This window comes from Anabrus simplex, chromosome 2, assembly GCF_040414725.1.
Source record: "Anabrus simplex isolate iqAnaSimp1 chromosome 2, ASM4041472v1, whole genome shotgun sequence".
NCBI classification, from domain to species: Eukaryota; Metazoa; Arthropoda; class Insecta; order Orthoptera; family Tettigoniidae; genus Anabrus; species Anabrus simplex.
The window spans coordinates 325,195,531-325,215,055 of record NC_090266.1 but is presented as its reverse complement, the minus strand read 5'-3'; positions in this window follow the sequence as shown (position 1 = coordinate 325,215,055).

The following is a 19,525-nucleotide window of genomic DNA, read 5'->3' as shown; positions in this document are numbered from 1 at the left end:
TGGAATCAATCAATCAATCAATCAATCAATCAATCAATCAATCAATCAATCAATCAATCAATCACTACTGATCTGCATTAGGGCAGTCATCCAGGTGGCAGATTCCCTATCTGTTGTTTTCTTAGCCTTTTCTTAAATGATCGCAAAAAATTGGAAATTTATTGAACATCATTATGGTAAGTTATTCTAATCCCTAACTCCCCTTCCTACAAACGAATATTTGCCCCAATTTGTCCTCTTGAATTCCAGCTTTATCTTCATATTTGTGATCTTTCCTACTTTTAAAGACAGCTCGGAACATACCACTTAGTAGAGCAGCTAGTCTCCGTTCTCCCCAGTCTTCCAAGCCCAAACTTTGCAACATTTTTGTAACGCTACTCTTGTCGGAAATTACCCAGAACAAATGGAGCTACTTTTCTTTGGATTCTTTCCAGTTCTTGAATCAAGTAATCCTGGTGAGGGTCCCATACACTTGAACCATACTCCAGATGGGGTCTTACCAAAGAATTAGATGCTCTCTCCTTACATCCTTACGACAACCCCTAAATACCCTCTTAACCATGTGCAGAGATCTGTGCCCTTTATTATCATATTTATGTGATCACCCCAATGAAGATCTTTCCTTATATTAACACCTAGGTACTTAAAATGATCCCAAAAGGAACTCTCAACCCATCAACGCAGTAATTAAAACTGAGAGGACATTTCATATTTGTGAAACTCACAACCTGACTTTTAACCCCGTTTATCACCATACCATTGCTTACTGTTCATCTCACAATATTATCGAGGTCATTTTGCAGTTGTTCACAATCTTGTAAATTATTTATTACTCTGTATAGAATAACATCATTTGCAAACGGCCGTATCTCTGATTCCACTTCTTTACACATATCATTGATACATATAAGAAAACAAAGGTTCAATAATGCCGGTACTGCCTTAAGGAATTCCCCTCTTTATTAGTACAGAGTCAGATAAAGCTTCACCTACTCTAATTTTCTGAGTTCTATTTTCTAGAAACATAGCCACCCATTCAGTCACTCTTTTTTCTAGTCCAATTACACTCATCTTTGCCAGTAGTCTCCAATGATCTACCCTATCAAATCCCTTAGATAGGTCAATCGCAATACAGCCCATTTGACCGCCTGAATCCAGATTATCTGCTATAATCTTGCTGGGAGTTCAGTGGAATAAACTTTTCTCAACCCAAACTGCCTTCTGTCAAACCAGTTATTAATTTCACAATCATTCCTAATATAATCCGAGAGAATGCTTTCCCAAAGCTTACATACAATGCATGTCAAACTGACTAGCCTGTAATTTTCAGCTTTATGTCTATCACCCTTTCCTTTATACACGGGGGCTACTATAGCAACTCTTCATTCATTTGGTATAGCTCCTTCATGCAAACAATAATCAAATAAGTACTTCGGATACGGTATTATATCCCAAACAATTGCTTTTAGTATATCCCCAGAAATCTTATCAATTCCAGCCGCTTTGCTAGTTTTCAACTGTTGTATCTTACTGTAAATGTCATTGTTATCATAGGTAAATTTTAATACTTCCTCTGTCCCAAAATAATAGTCGCATTCCTTCAACGAGCTTTTATTGTTAACAACGGCAACGTAATAGCAATTTAAGTACAGAACAGTGATGTTTGCTCTGTCGCAGAGCATATAAACTGGCTTAGTAGTCTGGGACATATGCGCATGACCTTGGTAGGCGTTCGCATGAACCGAGGTGTTCAGATCAACGCAAGCTATCGATGAATGCAGTGGTAGTGGCATGAGTCAGACGCTTTGTGTGTACAACAGATGTCAATACGAAGCACTGTACGTACCGTTTACATATTGTACTTGCAGTGATAAAGTGCCATTGAAGAAATGGGAAGAGTGAAAAATATTGATGATCAGGCCATTTATGAGCATTTACTTCGTGTAAGTAATAATGGCATCTTGCAAAGAGGTGTAATAAAGGAAAGTGCTGTGAAATTTACCGTTCATAGACGGTCCATAGAGCGCATATGGAAACAAGGTGAGAACTCCATAATGAATGACAACATTGTTGCTGATGTCTCCGCTAGAATGAAAGAGAGAGTCGGTAAAAAGTAGACTTAAAAACATTCCATTGCGTCAAAGAAAGACTATCAGATCTGTAGCTGTCGCTTTGGGTATGGCAAAATCAACAGTGCATCGCAGAATCCAAGAAAAAGCTCTTCGACGACATTCACCAAGACTAAAACCAACACTGAACTTCACAGGAGAACAGAATCGTTTGCAATTTTGCTTGTCAATGTTGGATCCAGCAATTTCGATACACAGAGCACGATTTCAAGATATGTTCGATCGGATTCATGTTGATGAAAAATGGTTGTACATGACTGCAGAAAAAGGACGATTTTACCTTGCTACTGAAGAATCCTATCCATATCGAACCTGTCAGAATAAACGCTTCATTACGCAGGTGATGTTTCTAGCAGCAGTGGCACGCCCCGTCCTGATTCAATGCGTAACTTTGATGATAAACTTGGGGTATTTCCATTCATCGTCCAGGAACCAGCAAAACGCAGTAGCAAAATTAGGCCTAGGGGGACACTGGTTACGAAACCTATCCAATTCGTTACACAGGACGAATACAGAAAGATGCTTATCGAGAAAGTTCTTCCTGTTATCCAGTTAAAATGGCCTTCATGGACAGCATCAAAACCCATCTACATACAACAAGATAATGCAAAACCGCACATTGATCCGTCTGATCCTGAGTTCAAAGCTGCCACTTCTAATACTGGTCTAACCATACAATTGTACTGTCAGCCTCCAAATAGCCCGGATATGAATGTCCTAGATCTCGGCTTCTTCCATGCCATATAGTCTCTCCAATATCAAGAGGCAACATCCACCGCAGATGAACTTGTTACTGCTGTTGAAAAAGCCTTCAACGACCTTCTTGCTGAGACACTGAATAATGTTTTCCTGACCCTGCAACAAGTTATGGTTGAATGAATGAAGGTTCATGGAAAGAACTGTTACAACCTGCCTCACATGGGGAAACAGAAACTGCAACGATAGGGGTGTATACCTCTTGTTCTACAGTGTGATTCCGATATTGTCGTATCAGCTTGTGCTGCCTTAGAACGTGTTGAGTGACCAGGTGCAGTTGTGAGTAATGTCAATAGCATCGGCTTGGTGTGGTGTATTAGTGTTATAAGTATATTCCTTTCTGTATTGTTTATTGTCAATAAATTACTTGCGAAAGAAATGCGACTATTATTTTGGGACAGAGGAAGTACTTCTTTAGTATTGGTACTGCCTAATAGTCCTAATTTTAATACCTTCCTTTCTTTCACATTTATTGAATATATTATTCATTGTACAATTCCTCTGTATGAGCCTTTGGCTCGTTGGAATTAATTATAGAAATAAATATCTATCTATCTACCAATAATTTTTAACTACGACAAAAACAGCTTCGTGATCATTAATGCCATCTATTACTTCGGTTTCTCTATAGAGCTCATTTGGTTTTACCAGCACCATATCCAGGATATTGTTCTCTCTAGTTGGTTCCATCACTTTCTGAATCAGCTGCCCTTCCCATATTAACTTATTTGCCATTTGTTGTTCATGCTTCCTGTCGTTTGCATTACCTTCTCAACTGACATTTGGTAAATTGAGATCACCTGCCACTATCACATTAATTTACATATCATTTCCAACATAGCTGATTATCTTATCAAATAATTCTGAATCAGAGTCAGCGCTACCCTTTCAGGTCTGTACACTCCAAAAACATCAAGTTGCCTACTATCTTTAGAGATGAGCCTTACACCGAGAATTTCATGTTTGTCATCTTTAACATTTTCATAGCTTACAAATTCTTCTTTCACCAGAATTAATACCCCCCTCCTACCATTCCTATCCTATCTCTACGATACACACTCCAATTCCGTGAGAATATTTCTGCATCCATTATATAATTTCTCAGCCATGATACAACTCCTATTACAATATCTGGTAAGTATATATCTATTAAATTACTTAATTCGATTTCTTTCTTTAAAATACTTCTACAGTTGAGCACTAACATTTTATGTCATCCCTACTTGACTTCCAGTTCCCTGTATCCTTATCACCGCTCCCTAGGCCACCCCGTTTTCCTGAATGTGCCTGTCTATAACACTTCTAAACAAATTTCCTAACTTACTGTATATGTACCACTGCGGCTTAAGTGAAGGCCATCTGAGCGCAGATCCATGTCCCCTACCCACCTATTAGGATCTAGAAATCTCACTCCCAGTTTCTCACATATCCACTCCACTCATTTAAATCCCCAATCACCTTCCAGTTAGTATCCCTCCTACACAGTATTCCACTGATAACAATCTCTGCTTCCTTAAACTCCATCCGTACTGCATTTACCCGATCCCACACATCCCCAACAATGTTGGTACTTATACCTGCTTGTCTTACGTTGTTAGTACCAACGTGACATCCTACCACCTTCTCCTTCTCTTCTACTTTCCTCAACATGTCTCACGTACGGATCATGTCGTCGTATATGGTAATCTTACCGCTGCGGGATATATCGAGCAGATACTGCTACAACATGTGTTGGTTGCTGCATACGGTGTTGGCCCTGAATTCATACTCATACACGACAATGCCAGTGTTCATGTAGCGCGCATCACCGGAGCTGTCGTGCGAGAACTGGACTTTCAAGAGATGGAATGGCCAGTAGTGAGTCCCGACCTTAATCCCATCGAGCATGTGTGGGATAGGGTTGACAGAAGTGTTCGTGGGCATCCTGCTCCGTCACAGACTCTCCAAGACCTCGAACAGGCACTCATTGAAGAATGGGACCTGATACCACAACGTGACCTCCGTCGAGTTATACGGAGCATGACATGTACCGGTACATGCCAAACTGTGATAAATGTTCGTGGAGGGCGTACACCATACTGAAGCTCTCCAACTGTGATAAAAATTCATCCTGGAGGACTGTTATCACTTTGTTTTCACCCCTATTTCCGTCTGTGCTCTGAAAATGAACGTGAATCTGTCGATGTTCTTTTGTATACTTCAACGGTAAAGTATTGTTTTGTGGAGCATGGCATACGTTCAAAAACATGTTACCCTAAATTTTTGAGCTGTGTATAAATACATTAAATGGCCAAATGACTATGTCATTGGCATAGAACTAATTACAGTTCCTAACCTCGCCGAATTGAAGTTGTCAATAGGTTATTATGATATGCATTATCATAAGTTAGGTACCGGTACTTGACTTTGTAAATATGATGTTTTAGAAATAGTACGTGCATAATATGAAAATGCTTGTTGCTTTGTAGGTCAGTTAATTACATTCCCGGTCCACTGATGTTGAGAGAACTACTTCATTGCATGGCCCTAAGAACAGCTCTCTTAGGCAAACTTCGACTCAAGAAAGTTGGGTTATGTGTTCTGCAGTGTACGTGATTGTAGTTGAATACATGTGATAATACTGGAATTTGTACTATCGTAGGCCAAAGTGTTGTACATAAAACAACATTAATGATATTGTTTCAGACGCAGTAACATCACTGCTGCCTGGATATCCCTCATATCTTTTTAGACACTCAACATCAAGAGAAGACCGTAAGAACTGCAGAAAACTGGAAAATATATTTATGAAGTCCAGCATCAAGAAAAGTCTTACAATTTAGGAATAATTCATTAAAAGGATTTCGTTTAGTAATCTAAACGTACCTGAAGCAAATAATAAATTACAGCCTGAGTGGGTGATTGTGAAAAAAAAAATTACCGTGGGTCATATGTTGACATGTGATGTCCCATAACCTAAGATTGTGTGTTATATTGTGATCAATGAATAATTATTTTTATCAGTGTTTACTGAAAGTGCACCGATGAATCAGATAGGCAGTACAAAATTTCCAGTATTGTAAACGACACTTACCAATTACATCACGTAGGTATTTGAAGATGCGATCATTCAATTTAATTAGTTTACAAATTTTACAGAAAAATCACACTATGCATGATACGTTGAGTAGTTTATTTCCTTGTATACCTGATAAACCAGAGGGGAATTCAATTTTTGATGGAACAGTTGTGTTTTCTCAAGTGTACCAAAATCTAATTTAAGGTAGGCCTACTCATGGAAATCTCTTGTGCACTCTATATCACCTCATTGTTATTGATACTTAAGTTCATCTGGTGATACTGAGCAGAGTTAGTAACTTTTCTAACTCGCCAATTAACGAACTGAGGTTAACACTGTAGAGAATACGTGACACTTTGCGAGATATCGCAAGAATGCCAGCGCACCTAGCGGGGCGGTCTTGAAACTGAGTATAATAATTTCGTGGGGCTATATCTACCCACGTGTACGGTACGCGAACCTTTTCTTGAGCCCAAGTTCCCAACTCCCCATTCAGCACTATGGAGCTGAACTGCGTGTTATTGTGTTGGAGGATAGTGTCATGTGTGGTGTGTGAGTTGCAGGGATGTTGAGGACAGCACGAACACCCAGCCCCCGAGCCATTTGAATTAACCAATGAAGGCTGAAATCCCCGACCCGGCCGGGAATCGAACCCAGGATACTCTGAACCGAAGACCAGTACGCTGACCATTCAGCCAACGAGTCGGACCTGAAACTGAGTTTAGTAGTAATACCGATTAGCTTAAGCAGTGTGAAGTTTTGATCTTGGAATGCGTTAAGATTTTCGTGAAAATTTAATTTACGCGGTGACAAAAGTTTCTGGAATTACAATCATAGAAGCAACTGAGCCATGTTTGGTAAAGTTTGTGCCGTTTTTGCCTGCAATAACTTTGAACTTGTTCAGCTATCGAAATCTTTCTTCCGCTTTCCTCGGGACAAAACAGTGTAAGTGCCAATATTGTAAAATATTAGTGTAGCCTACACATCCAACATTTAGTTGCCAACAAGTACGGTATTCTTATCTTAATTACACGAACAAGATTAAAACAAAATACATACCGTATTAAAAAATTATTCTCATTCTACCGCTTTTCCGTGATCCGTGGAGTCGCGGGTACGAGCTGTGTCGCACATGTGGATTCGGCCCTATTTTATGACCGGATGCTTTTCCGCACGCCAACCCTATATGGAAGGATGTAATCACTAGACCTCGGTTTTAGGGAAAGGCCTACTTTTTTCTTGAAGACAGAACTTACAATGGAGTTGTATTTACACGTTTCATGTATTTATAAGGTTAGAAACGGTGGTTCTATAGCGCCTAAACATACCTGAATTGATGTTAGAACCTATACTGTATTCTTATTTTATCCCTAAATCGGTTAAAATGCTTTAAATATATTCGGAAAAATACAATATTTGCTTACTCGTTTTCAGTACTTAAAATCGGAAAGCTGTAAACCACACTCCCTGGAAAGCATTACGAACCTCCCGCAGCGAACACTTCCGTAGTCTGTCACGATGCCGAAGACAGTATCCACTGACCTGTTGAAATAAAAAACACCATTTCATTCTGTGAGAACATTTCGGTGTTCCCATTTGTTCAGTGTTTGAATTATGCCGACAGTGCCATGTTCCAAGAGGCCTTTAATTAAAAAGTTACATGAGTTTCCCCATTCCACATAGGATCGTAAAATTATATTCTCTGACGTTTGCAGCAGAGAGGCGAGTGAAACTTGTTTTATATTTCCCCCTAACGAGGTATTAGGTATCAATTTAGCCAAATAAACATGGTATTTTAATTGATGCCTATTAAAATACGTAAAATTGAAGCTGCCTAAATATACACTGACTTAGCAAATGTCATGGGATAGTCACCTAATAGCGTTTGGGGCCTCCTCTGGCCCTGCGAACTGCAGTGAGACGCCATGGAAGTGAGTCGACAAGTCCCTGGTAGTCCTCTGGACGCAGCTGACACCAAATCGTTTGCAGAGCGGCCGCCAATGCTGGTCTGTTCGTGGGTGCAGGATCCATGGCACGGAGCCTGCGTTCCAGGACATCCCAGATATGCTCGATAGGGCTCATATTGGGGCTCCTGTGTGGCCATGGCAGTCGTTGAACCTCCGCTGCATGTTCCTGGAACCATTTCCGGGCGACGTGGGAGCGATGTGGCGGCGCGAGGGCGCTTGAAGGCCAAAAATGGGTGGAGGTGATCTCAGAGCAGCTCAATATACCGCGTACCGGTACCATTCCAAGTCTCTTCCAGAACAACTAGGGGACCCATTCCATACCAGGAAAATGGACCCCAGACCATAACAGAGACACCAGCGCCCTGCACCACACCTTCGAGGCAGGCGGGATCCATCGCTTCATGTGGTCTGCGCCATACACGGTGCCTCCCATCGGCATGGTGCAGTTGAAATCGTGATTCGTCCGACCATATCACGTTACGTCATTGTTCCAGTGTCCATCCCTGGTGACTGGCGACAAATGCGCGTCGTAATGCCTGATGGCGTTGGGTTAACAGTGACACCCGTGTGCGGCGCCGGCTCCCATACCCCATAGAACCCATGTTCCTACGGATTGTCCACTGGGAGAAGTGTCTAGCACGGCTTGTGGTGAATTGAGACGCGATTTCTTGCACGGTTGCCCGTCTGTCACTATTGACAATCCGTCTCAGATGTCGCCGGTCACGGTCATCGTGGGTGGCTAGACGGCCGGTCGTTCGTCTGTTGTGGACGGTGACACCCGCATTCAACCATTCACGATACACCCTGGACACGGTTGATCGTGTGAAGCCGAATTCCCGCACCACTTCCGAAATCGCACTTCCCATCCGTCGAGCGCCGACCACCATACCCCGTTCGAACGGTGTCAGCTCACGACGACGTTCCATGTTACACCTGTCACATGCACAGCCACTGCTCACAAGGTCTCCTATACAACTGCCGTTGGCACAGGGGGCGTGTGGTGCGCAGACAACACATCTGCGTATCAGTGCTTCGCTATCCGATGACCTTTGCTCAGTCAGTGTATTTTAGAACCTATTTGAGAGACCCATTTAAAGCAGCTAGATAACATTTTAGCACCTAAAAATCCGAGGTCTAGTAATCACTATTGCATTTTTCTGTGATGTCTGGAAGTGTAGTGTGTTGTCTAAACAGGAGGAGAAAGTGTTGGACCAAACACGAACACCCAGTCGCCGAACCAGAATTATTAATTAGACTTGATTAAAATCCGCGATCCCGCCGGGAATCGAATCTGTGACCTGAACAGAAGGCCTCAACGCTCACCATTCAGCTAAGGATTCAGACAAAACGAAAACATTATTGAGTTTCATTATTTCTATCAGTATAAAAATTCAACTTGTGTAGTTTCCTTCAATCTTACCGCTTGATTTTTAAGGTCGGGCCGCAAGGTGTGCCACTATCAATGTGTTTCTCAGTTTAGTACGGGAGAATACGAAAGTGTGCAGTACTGTCTATAGTGTATTTGGTGATCTTGCGACGAATGTCGAATTCTTAGATGGTGAAAACGAAGATGTTGGTCTTTTAAATGATGAAATTCGCCTAAGACCACAATTTGTTTTAGGGTGGAAATATTGTAGATTATGCAGAAGGTACTTTTCAGTGTGCTGTTAGTGCCTATGTTTTCATGGTCCACAACTTAGATACTGAGTATTTAGATGCAGCCCATACTCTGCCAGCAAAAAGACTTTAAGGGAGAGGACTTGGACACATTTACTAAGGCAGTGATTTTAACGTTACAGGAAATAGAATTTCAGGTATTTGGTGTGATTGCTGGTAAGAATTTACTCTTTCTCCTGAACTTAAAATTAGATATGACCACCCCTAAACACAAAGTGTGACTGAGGGACATCCATGTTTTATATTTGATAGTGTGTATGTTTAAAATGTGTGTGGAATAATTGGCTTAACCAGAAGGGACAGTAATGACAATTTAACAGTTTAGTGATAATGTTCCGGAAGGAGTAACTACTTTGGAATCTTTGAATACACTTCACGCTTTATGCAATAGGCTATCGATGTTGTTGTTGGGAGTAATGGCTGCGATGACTTGAATGTAAATGTACTTTCCGCCATCCCCTAGAACTACATTTACTTTTATAACCTGATATAATTTATCACACGCCATTATACATTGCTCAAGTGCGTTGTAGCATTCATATTGGCTGAGATACAATTGGATATGACATCATTCCCAGCAATCAAGTGAAATGCATTCCGTTACCAACTGGCGCACAATGAAAACATAACTAAATGCCATCTGTAACAAAACACTTTACAATACTTAGCGACTAGCAGGCATGATAAACTACTTCAGCTTATTGAATGCACTGCTCTCACCGCATGGAATGCTGGAGGCCTAACAGCTGCTTTGCGGCCCTAACCTGGAGGCTTACGCCCAGCAGACTCCCTTTGCTTGATCCCTGTCCAGTGGTTTTATCACTAAGCTAACCTAAGCAATCCTGACCAATGGTTTCGTCACTAACCGGACCTAATGAATCCAAACCAATGGTTTTGTCACTAGCCGGCCTAACCAATCCAGACCAATGGTTTTGTCACTAGCCGTCACAAGTTTGTAAGTTCAAAAGTTGGCAGCCTTGTGCACCGCTCGATCATGTCCACAGCAAGAAGTCAGTGAGAAAGAAACAAATCACGCGTAGATGTCTGTGCTGAAAAATTGCTGCAGTAACTGAACTTTTGCCTACGTGCCAGATGTAGTAACATGTGTATCTTGTGTATTGCTGTAACACAAAAATCCCGGATTACAAGGAAGATTTGTTCTTGAATCAAACAAGTTGGAAAAACATGTTATACTGGGTGAGTCAGCTGCGCCTGATGTTTCTGCTTCTAGGCATCCCAACGAACGTCAGTGGGGTGATGGTCTATTCTCCTTTGCCGTGTACCAAGCAACAATCTCCTTTATTCACTCACTGCACTATTACCTTTGCGAAAAACATGTACCGTATGTGACAGGCATTTACACAATACATCAAACTACAAAACAATAAGTTAAATTGTACAAGATCCACCTTTTCAATACAAGATATGTTCTTGATTAAAATTACAACCTCATTTATTTATGGTACCGGTTTTAACAGGATGAAATTATCGCTAAAAGCGATGGCATACTGATAGAAAACATGTGAGAGTTTGTGAAGCGGGATGTAGTTTTACACTAAGTAAGCTTTCTGATAAACTGGGGGCAGCAGTCACCGTGGTGTAGCGGACTAACCGCAGACGTATTGACACATGTTGTGTTGGTAGGTGAGTTCGAATACCATGAGCGATAAATATTTTTATTCATACTTGAAACTCTGAGGATCAAATAAGAGGCCATTCGTGCCACATTCGACCAATAGTGCGCATGTTGAATGTGTAGTGGCCTGACGCTTTTGTGGTGTAGCCTAGCAGTCCTGGTCATTTCTTCGCTATGTATTCAGCAGATGAGTATGTTGACGTGCTCCTCATCTACAACGAAGCAAGACAGAACATACAGGAAGCACAGCTCCTGAACCAGGAAAGATTTCCACACAGACAACAACAAAATGCAAATATGTTTAGGAAGGTAGAGTGACGTTTGTATATAACTTCGTCACTTTCCCAAACGAGTCCTGTTAGAGGGGCACCAGTTACGACCTGTGAAGCTGCTGAGATGGTTTTGGACACTTTTCAGGAGAATCCTCACATCTCACATGAGTACCAGGCAGTAGCACAACAGGCCAACATCGGCTAGTCGTCTGTTGTAAGGATATTGCACTTCATTTTTTTTCATCTGTATCACTTGCAACTACATCAAGAACTCCACGGATGAGATTTTGAAACTCGTGTTGATTTCTGTGCGTGGATACTGACGTAAGTGGCAAATGATCCAGCGTCTGTATCTCGCATTTTATTTTCGGACAAGGCACAATTTCATAATAATAGCTCTGTGAATCGTCATAATATGCACTACTGGAGTGTTGAAAATCCCCACTGGATAAGTCAGGCAGCATTTCAGGCACGAAGAGGGAGTAAATGTCTGGTGTGGTATACCCAGGTGATCACCTAATTGGACCATACTTGTTTGAGGATCATTTGACAGGAGCCCGGTACCTACAGTTTTTTCAATACCAACTACCATTGCTGCTAGAGGATGTGCCCCTGGGTGAGTGTGAAACCATGTGGTATCAACACGATGGAGCACCCCCTCACATGTCAGCAGATGTTTGCAACTACCTGAATATTGCACATCCCGGATGATGAATAGGAAGGGGAGGACCTTGTCACCTGGCCTGCTAGATCGCTTAATTTTACACCACTGGACTCCTTCCTATGGGGCTATTTGACGGATGTAGTGTACGCTCAGCAGCCGGAAAATCCTGAAAGCTTTCAAAACCTTATTATGGAAGCCTGTGAATCCGTAACACCTACGGCTACAAAGAGCCTGAATGGCAGTTCAACGGTGTGCTGAAACGTTCATTACTGCAGAAGGCCATCTATTCGAACACTTACTCTGCTAACAGGCTGTTGCTCAGTCAAGTGGATGAAAACCCTCAACCATTCTATCCTCGTCCAGCCCTGCTAAAACAGTGCTAGAACAGTGCCAAAATTAAATAACCCACAACGTGAGGGCATTCGGAAACATTGGTTCTGTGGATGATTCTCGAAGTACAAAATGCAAATAATATTTACAGGCTCGAGTGGGATAGATAGATAAGAAATGGGTGAGCCCTGTCTTCGCACAGCTCCACACGTAGGTCTATGAAGACCCTTTGTGCCCCTTAAACAGGTTTGCCTAGTCCAGCCCTAGTGCTCCTATAAAGGATACTAGTGTCCGGATATTGGCATTCCTGATGTCTGCCAGGCTCACAAAATGTGAGCCAAGGTATCGATGTCTGGTGCTTGCAAGAGCCTCGCACTGACATAACACATGCGCGGAGGTCTCCTCCTCCTTACCGCATCTTCTACACATCGGATCCTGGGTGATTTTCATGATGTGTAGGTGTCTCTGTAAGGTATTTTGGCCTGTTAACAGTCCAACTACCATTCTCATTCTGGTCCTATTCAAATTCATTAGGACCTTTTTATAACTTTGGCTAGGCCCTTTGATAAGTTCACGTGCCTGCCTTGCTATAGTTAACCTCTTCCAAATATCTAAGTGAGACTGGTTTGTCCTCTGGGATATTACCAGTCTCACACTTCGGAGTGAAACTCCCAGGAAGGGCTCTGGTCCTGTGAAAGAACCTTTTGAGCCTTGTTTCGCTAGTTTGTCAGCTTCTTCATTTCAACTGATACCTGTGTGCCCAGGGACCCATAATAGGGTAACTGAGCTAAATTCATACAGCTGATCTAACATCCTTTGGCATTCCCATACCAATTTTGATGTTGTTTTAACTGCACATAGTGCTTTTAGTGCTGCCTGGCTATCACTGCAGATAGTGATGCATCTTCTGTGTCCAGGCATATTCCATATATATACAGCACAGGCCAGTATTGCGTATACTTCGGCCTGGAAAACAGTAGCATATTTACCCATAGGAAGGGAGAGCCTTGTCTTAGGCCCCCAGACCCCGGCGCCTGTGCCCGTCTCCGTCCGCGAGCCATCTGTGTACCATGTACAGCCCGCAGACTTAAGACGGGCCCCAGCATCCGCGGCTCACTCCTCCCTTGTGGGTATCACCACTGTAAATTTATAATTCAAATTAAAGCTAGGCTTCATCAGATCCCCGATCATCATTGTCATAGGGCAAGTCTGGTGGAGCCTTGTAAGAATAGAGGCATGACCTCTATTCGGGTTTTTGAAGGACCATCCTCCGAGTGACCAGAGGCAATAGGCACTCATTTCCGCTATTACCTTAACATATAAATGTAAGGGGGGAAAACCTAGGATGGCCTCCATTGCACATAATGGTGTAGTATCCAGTGTCCCTGTTATTCCTAGACACGCAAGTCTTTGGACACTGTTTAACCTGGTGGTCACAGTTTTACTCTCCGAGCCTGGCCACCAGACTAAAGATGCATAGGTGTTCGTGGGCCATACAACAGAGATATAGAGCCACTGGACCACCTTAGGTCTTAGGCCCCAAGTCTTACCGACGGCCCTGCGACAGGCCCACATAATATTGTGGGCCTTATCCACCTTATGATCTATATGTTTCTTCCAACTCAGTCTTGCCTCAAGGATTACCCCTAGGTATTTAACTGAGGTTGTCTTAGCTAATTTTTTTCCAAATAGGAAAGGCTCTGACAGTCCGTCTAGCCTCCTCCTCCTGGTAAATACCATGAGCTCCGTCTTATCGGGATTAACCGACAAGTCTGTCTCGTGGCACCATCTTTCCACCCTACGTAAAGAGCTCTGTACGAGCTCGGAAACCGTGCTGGGGAAATTTCCTACCGCCATCAGGCTTATGTCATCTGCATAGCCTTGGGCGTATATTCCTCCAACATTTAACCTGGTAAGTAGTTCATCCACTACCAGACACCATAATGTTGGTGATAATACTCCTCCCTGTGGACACCCCCTGTCTATATTAGCTCTCAACATTACAGCGTTGAGGGTAAACAGAACTTGACGGCCCTGCAGTGAGGCCATAATCCATTTTATGAGCATACTGCTCACTCCTCTTCTCTCTAGACTACGTTCTATGGAGCCCAAAGATGTATGGTTAAAGGCCCCTTCTATATCTAGGAATACAACCATAGCAAGTTGTTGCTGATCCAAGGCACTCTCCAGCCTAGAAACTAGCTGGTCTAGTGCCGTCTCAACTCGAGTGGGATTCGAACCCACCTACCACACTTAGCCGATGACACCACGGTGACTCCAGCGAGTAGGTTTCCAGAAAGCCTACTAGATGGACTACTACTACTTCCGCTTCACAAATGCACACACATTTTCTATCAGTATGCCATCGCTATTAGCATTCATTTCATACCCTACTAAAAGCTCATAATTGGCATGTACTTTTTACATAACCATATGATAGTTTGATACATTGTGTAAATGCCTGTCACATATGGTACATGTTTTCGCAAAGGTAATAGTGCAGTGAGTGTTTAAAAGAGATTGTTACTTGGTACACGGCAAAGGAGAATAGACCATAACGACACCAGTGACATTCGGTGGGATGCCTAACAACATAAAACGTCAGGCACGGCTGACTCACCTGGTATAATTATACAGAAATGTAGGCCTAATGTATGTACAAAGGAATGATACATATTATCTATTAGAAGAAATTTAAGTGTTCCTAAAATTGTGTGTGTACTTTTTTTTAGAACCACCACTGTTTATCAGAATAGTAATTTCCTCCTCCTCCCTCACTGCTTTTATTCCTTCCTTAATGAGCAGCCCTATAATCCCAATATAGTTGTTCAGGATTAGTACACATGGATCATTTACTGAAAGGTAGAGGATGGCAGTCAGGGATTCAATTAGGTGTAAATGTAGTAAGCAGTTTGGCCTCTGCTCACAACTTGGTCATAATTGTAGACTGTGCTGAGAGCCTGCAATCTAATATCTTGAAGCTTGAAACGTGGTACAGCGAGTATGATATGAAAATTAGCATACTGGTACAAACAGGTGGAAACAATGGCAGGAGGGTATTTGGAATGAGGATATAAAGGGCTAACTTTAAAGAAAGCTCGATGGACGAAGCAGTATGCACAAGCCAGCTTCGATGGTGGGGTCATGTGAGGTGAATGGAGGACAGATTGCCTAAGGAAATAATGGCTTATCATGGAAAGTAGAAATAGAGGATGACCAAGACAATGATGGTTACACTCAGTTTTTGATGATTTAAAGATAAGAGGTGTGGAATTAAACAAAGCCACAGTGCTAGCTGTAAATAGAGGTTTTTTTTTTTTCCAATTTGCTTTACCTCGCACCGACACAGAGGTCTTATGGTGACAATGGGATAGAAAATGGGCAGGAGTGGGAAGGAAGCCATCATGGTCTTAATCAAAGTACATCACCACCATTTTCCTGGTGTGAAAATGGAAAATCACAGAAAAACATCTTCAGAACTGTCAACAGTGGGGTTCAAATCCACTATCTCCAGAAAGCAAGCTAATAAAATAGAGGATTGTCGAGATGCTTAGTTAATTCACAGAAGCTTGCAGACTGAATGCTGAAAGCCATAACAGTCTATCATGTAGATGTATGTACATAAATATTATTAGTACCGGTATTACAAAACTTGCCATAAATGACAAGGGTAATGAACAGATATCCAATTGATCTGATACAATAAACAACATTTTACAGAAAATGATCTGAAGATACATTTCTAACTTGACATTCTTAGACTGCAAGCACCATACAAATTTTCAGCAAGTGAATCAGAAGTTCAATGTACTTTATTTCAACAAATGAAAAAACAATTTAGTAACTATACATCTCATTATTGCTCTTTTCTGAATGATAGCACAATCAATAATCCTACAAACTGGACAACCAAGCTTGTAATTACCAGTCCATCTCTAGCTTCAAAGTTCCATAGAGAGTGCATTTTGCTATAATTAATTACAGTGGCTTACACCTATCTTCCTCACTTCTAAGAATTTTAAGAAAAGTGGAACTTAATTAATACAAATACAATATTCCTCAATGATGCAACATCCTCAGCATATTGCAGTTCTTCTGTTAGAACTTCATTCCAAAAGACATTGGGAATGGAACATAACATATATTACATTAGTCCACAAGAGTTCCATCAACTTCTATAACAAGATCAAATCGTGACCAGAACAGCTGAAGCCAAGTACAGTAAATACTGATAGGATTTATCTTTCTGTTCCATCACACTGCACTGAATATTTCAATATGTACAAGGACAGCAAAGAATTTAAACCAAGACTACAAAAAAAAAAAAAAGGGGGTTTTCAAGAATAATTGCTAATTTATAGGAAATTTTCTACAAGGCATTTTACTATCAGACTGTTAAGTCATACAAATACATTTCTAACTACTGGTATGGTACAAATTTTCTTCCCAGTGAAGTAATAATACTTTCTTACCTTTGGAGAAGTTATATTGAATTAAAAAGGACATGAACATAATATAGAGTGTGTGTGTCTAAGGTAGTTTCGAAGAGAAGTTAAATGAAAAATATAGGCCTAAACAATGCCCCTTTGCTAACAGAAGGTGAACTAGATGTAGAAAATTACTTCACAATTCAAATAATTTCAATAACTTCTAAAAGTAATAGAAATTCAATTTCAATACCACCTTCCCTAAAAAAAATAGGGTACTGAACAGTTGTATACTGCCTTTCAATACTTCTTTTCAGATCTTGTTAAAAGATAAGCTAGTAGAATTAGTTCCTTTAAAAAGATACCACACAAATACAATGTTTTCTATTTATGAATGTGCTAACATGCCTCACTATGGTAGATATGTGACTTGTAATATGGAACACCATGTTCAGATCTAAATTCACTTGTGTATGGTACGTAGCCTTCATTTCTGTAACAATTTCAACCAATTGGATGCTATGAAAATAAGGATCCTTCCAATCACTGTAGAATAATTGAAAATGTAATGTCCTAGCTAAAAAAGAAGTGCACAAAAAATGGCAGCTCAAACACAAGGACCAGTGATGAAGGTTTTTAGGTCAAGTAACTAACAATAAAACACGGAAGCAAAAGTGCCATCTGCAGCACAAACAAGAATATGAAATGTAATAAAATTTAATATGTGTAAAATGCAAATGTGGCAATTGCAATTGTCCAGAATTACTGTATAATTCAAATAATATAGACACTTCAACAACAACTATTCAGTGGCTGCAACAACTGGACATCGTAGTTTTGTTTTCATTTATTAATTTATCTATTTACTTATATTTTACATCACTTCTATATTCTTGTATTTTCTTTTCTTCCTATTTTTCTGTATTGCACATATCTCTCTTGATTTCTATTTTATGTTTTACCTTGACTTTTTATATTTATTCTGTTTTGTAAATTATTTGTTGTTTTTCATAATGTTATTCAATTTGTGCGTGGCTTAACTTGTACCATAAGCTAAACAAATTAAGTAATGAACCTGAGAATGAATAACACAGATCTATTCTTAAAGAAGAATTATTTGCTTTACTCAGTGATCAAAACTGCTATCTATTTTCTAAGTAAATTTGGGATTGATACATTTGGTAGTATTATAAAAAAAAAAGTCTTTGTAAAGGCAGAAAATTGTGTCATTATCAGCGGGACATTAAACAGCAGTCTTTATAAAGGTCTTGCTCATGGCATAAGGCTACCTTCATTTAAGTGAAATATTTATATGATTAAAGGAATATAGGTCCCAGGAATTAACCTGCGAGTAGTCCATGTGGCTTTTGTCATCACATGGGTCTGGGCAAATGGGAGTGAAACGCGTCGTTGCTTGTCATCTGCAACTATAACTCAGAAAGCTGGAGTTAAAAGAGAGGAAGATCCTGAGGAGGATATTAGGACCAATCAGAGAGGAAGGAGGCACTTAGCCTCTTTCACTCCAACTCCAGCATGTAACCTACAAGAGGTGTCCCTGTTAAACCGAGCAACCCAGTGGAAGGTTGGGTAACCAATCCCAGCGGAAAACTGGGTCGGTGAGCCGATCAGTGCTGGTGGCTTCCAGGCTTACAACCTCGATAGTTAAAAACCCGTCACCTTTTAGGTAACCACCATTACGACTCTCATAATACTCGAAACATGGAGATATATGCGAATCAGAGCGAGAACCTAGCCATAGATGCCAGATGTACCAAGTTTGAAAGGGCTTATCACTCGTGTCGTAGTATCTATTCATCTAAGTGCCAAGAATCTCAAACTCAGACACTACAACTCGGTCATCAAACCATCTGTTCTGTATGCTTCCGAGTGCCTTGTAATGGCTAGGAAGGGCCCACTCAGAAAGCTAGAGTTAAAAGAGAGGAAGATCCTGAGGAGGATATTAGGACCAATCAGAGAGGAAGGAGGCACTTACAGAATCCGCCATAATGATGAACTGTATGAACACCAGGAGGACATCGTCACATCTATAAGGAAAAGGCGCCTGACCTTTTATGGACACTTGGCCTGTCTGGATTCCAACAGGATATTCACAGTAACAGGAAGAGGCAAGGCTTCTAAGAACAAATGGATCACGTCAGTTAAGTCGGATGTGGAACAACTAGATATCCCACAGGGACAAACTCATGACAGACTACTGTTCCGTCAAGCCATCCGACACGGAGTTTTCCCAACGTCCCTTACAAGTAAGAAGACTAGAGGAACTAAGTGGACAGAGGAGAGAAAGCTGGCTCATAGTCAGCGAATGAAGGAGTATTGGAAGAAGAAGAAAGCAACAACTTTACCGAAGAGTAGATACAAGTCCCGTGGTCCTCAGTAGGCCTAAACGACAAAGAAGAATTAAAGGAATATATTTGTGGTAAATTAAATATTTACTTTTCAATGGAATGGCTCAAACTTTTTTTTTAATTTTCAACCTTCTTTCAAGTAGTTGTGGCAGCAAACTCAAAGAATGAATGTGTCAACTAAGGATCCTGAGTGATACTACAGGAAGGGAGTATTCTTGCCTTTTGTCAACCACTTAATAAGCC